General features: G+C 39.3%; 1 protein-coding gene across 1 annotated transcript in view; it reads right to left on the bottom strand.

Moving 5' to 3' along the window:
- Positions 1-809, bottom strand: part of LOC115206659 (P2Y purinoceptor 13) — a 6,842-nt gene extending 6,033 nt beyond the window's left edge. Inside the window, exon 1 of the mRNA XM_029773840.1 lies at positions 367-809. The gene's annotated coding sequence lies outside the window, so the exon portion shown is untranslated. The remainder of the gene's footprint in view (positions 1-366) is intronic.
- Between the last annotated feature and the right edge of the window lie 2,717 nt (positions 810-3,526).

Here is a 3,526-nt window from a genome sequence, read left to right as displayed (position 1 = left end):
ACACAGAGTTACACATGGAATAAAACAAACATACAGTCAATAATACAGTAGAACAAAAGAAAACAAAAAGTCTATATACAGTGAGTGCAAATGAGGTAAGTTAAGGCAATAAATAGTAGTTGTTACAATATAGAAATTAAACACTGGAGTGATAGATGTGCAAAAGATGAATGTGCAAGTTGAGATACTGGGGTGCAAAGGAGCAAGATAAATAAATAAATACAGTATGGGGATGAGGTAGGTAGATAGATGGGCTGTTTACAGATGGGCTACGTACAGGTGCAGTTATTCAATTGTTATGCAGAATTGTTATTAAACACTGTCAAACATAAATTACATTAAGTGCATTAATGAAAATGTCCTTACCCTTCTTATAATTGAAGCTTTGATTTTGAAGAAAGTCACTGGAACAGACAATATGACGAACAAAACTCAACAGTCTTCGCTCTATATGAAGAAGTGAAATATCCCAGTTCAGCTGTTTTTCTTGGAATCTTTCCACACCTACCAACCAAAATGGTCTATTTGAGCGTACTGTTCAGTAAGCATGTGGTGCTCTTTTGTACGGGTGTTCTCTGTATAGATCTAGTGCGGTTTTTTGTTTGTTTGTCGCAATCCCAATAACTTTTCCAGTCTTACTCTGTGTGAATCAGCCTCTCTCCTCTCTTCCTGTTTAATTGTCCACTGGTCTCCCAGTGCCAGTGTACATCAGTTTCACTAGGTGGTGAGCCGCGATGCAGCAGGCAGGACTCACTGCCTGACTGATATCTTAGGAGATCTCCGGGCCCCCGGGCCGGACCCCATCCACTCCCCCTCTTGCCCAGTCCTCCCACCCCTTGCTCTTTACTGAGTTCAAACCCCTTTGCAATCAGAAAAGCAAAGGGGCTGTGGTTGTGAGCACACAGTGTGGTTTTGAGCAAAAAACATGTGTCTCTGCTGATTGCATGGCAGTGTGCATGGCAGTGTGCATGACAGTGTGCATGACAATTTGCATGACTGTGCATGACAATTTGCATGACAGTGTGCATGACAATGTGCATGACAGTGTGCAGGACAGTGTGCAGGACAGTGTGCATGACAATGTGCAGGACAGTGTGCAGGACAGTGTGCAGGACAGTGTGCAGGACAGTGCGCAGGACAGTGCGCATGACAGTGCGCATGACAGTGCGCATGACAGTGCGCATGACAGTGTGCATGACAGTATGTTATTCTATATGTTTGTGTGTTTCTTTGAGCTGAAGTGTTTGTTTTGTTGTGTTATCTCTAAAACACAGCATCATCCCATGTTGCATGCAGCTGAATTGTTGTGCGTGTAGAAGGGGCTGATGTAAGGCTTGCTGAAGCTCGAGGTTGTTACCACTGTAATGTCAATGCTATTTTAATGCTTTACAGATTAGTGATAAAATATCTGACTTCCTGTGTAATAGTTTTTTTTTTTTCTTTCGTCAGAATGTGTACGGGAACCAGCAGTGAATGACCCACTTCTTTCCTTCAAAAATACCCTACAACTGTTTGTTACAAAACCCGCATAACCACAATGAGAAAGGTTCCTCAACTACTGCATGAAAAGTCAAACAGACAAACTTCCGTTATGATCATTCACTGAAGTTTTAAAGGTTATTTACAGAAGTTGTGTATGAAATACCATTACGGTTAGTACTGTTATCTACAAAACAAGAGTTTTCAATGTTTTTGATGGAGTCCAGTGACTACATTGACAAGTGCAGTTCTTAGGTTAGGCCTACATAACACAATACACAGGTACTAGGAGAAATAGACAAACCAGGTGTGATTGCCCACTGGGCACACCATGTAATTTTAACGTGGATAATTAGGTTGAGACGTTAATCAATGTAACGCCCTGGCCATAGAGAGGGGTTTTTGTTCTTTATTTTGGTTAGGCCAGGGTGTTACATTGGGTGGGCGTTCTATGTTCATTTTTCTATGTTTTTCTATTTCTTTGTTTTGGGCCGTGTGTGTGGCTCCCAATCAGGCACAGCTGTAGTTCGTTGTTGCTGATTGGGAGTCACACATAAGGAGCCTGTTTTTCCTTTGGGTTTTGTGGGGGATTGTTTCTGTTTAGTGTTTTGCACCTGACAGGACTGTTTGGCTGTCGGTTTTCTTGTTTTGTGTGTATAGTGTTTTTACGTTTATTAAAATTCAAAGATTAACACTAAATCCGCTGCACCTTGGTCTACTTCCACAGACAGCCGTTACAATCAATGAGATTAAAACTATATAGTCACTCACTCAAAGAACTAATTGAATTTCAAATTGTGTTTCAACCATCTGAAAGCAATGGGAAAAACCATGTCTGATTTTTTGGGTTTAGTTCTCATCTAAACATGTTATCACTGCACTTTCAACCATTTAAAAACAGAACAAAGTTCAAATTAAAATAAAATGTCAGATTTGGTGTATTTATACAACAAATTAATGTATTATTACTGTACTTAATCTAATAGCAGAACCAAGTGACCTGGATTGCAGTTGAGACAACATGAGAAGTACTTGATGCAAGTGATCAATGCGGTTTGAGATTTGGTACAGATTATTATAGCAATTGTGACTGTAGCAATCTCCACTGACCTACGACCTTTGCATGTTATCTTGAACATTCACGTTTTCTATGATTACAATAAGAAGACATTTATAGTTACAGCAGACGGACCTCAAAATGTTGACATGGATGAGTTAGTCATTTTTTTAATGTTGAATAAAAACTGTTACATTATTTTGTCAGATATCCTTAACTTTATACTGCTATTTACTGTTTTACAAAAGTAATATTGAATTGTTTTTGGATGTCAACGCAACCAAATATCAATATTTAAAGGATATCTAACGCATTGATAGTTTCATCTGAACCACTGGCTTAATTCTATTCTTTAATAAAAAATTAAAAAATTGGGGGGGGGGGGGGGGGGGATTTAGTTGGAGACATGAATCCAACCTATAATTTGTTAACTTGTCAAGAAGTTAATAGGCCAAAAGTGATTTTAAATTGTGTTGTGGTTGTCAACGCAACCAAATAACATCATCAACATTTGAAGTAGCTACAGTGGGGGAAAAAGTATTTGATACCCTGCTGATTTTGTATGTTTACCCACTTACAAAGAAATGATCAGTTATCATTTTAATGTAGGTTTATTTGAACAGTGAGAGACAGAATAACAAAAATCCAGAAAAACGCATATCAAAAATGTTATAAAATGATTTGCATTTTAATGAGGGAAATAAGTATTTGACCCCTCTGCAAAACATGACTTAGTACTTGGTGGCAAAACCCTTGTTGGCAATCACAGAGGTCAGACGTTTCTTGTAGTTGGCCACCAGGTTTGCACACATCTCAGGAGGGATTTTGTCCCACTCCTTTTGCAGATCTTCTCCAAGTCATTAAGGTTTCGAGGCTGACGTTTGGCAACTCGAACCTTCAGCTCCCTCCACAGATTTTCTATGGGATTAAGGTCTGGAGACTGGCTAGGCCACTCCAGGACCTTAATGTGCTTCTTCTTGAGCCACTCCT

The sequence above is a fragment of the Salmo trutta genome, chromosome 13 (genome assembly GCF_901001165.1).
Source record: "Salmo trutta chromosome 13, fSalTru1.1, whole genome shotgun sequence".
Classification (NCBI taxonomy): domain Eukaryota; kingdom Metazoa; phylum Chordata; class Actinopteri; order Salmoniformes; family Salmonidae; genus Salmo; species Salmo trutta.
This window is presented reverse-complemented; position numbering and strand designations above follow the sequence as displayed.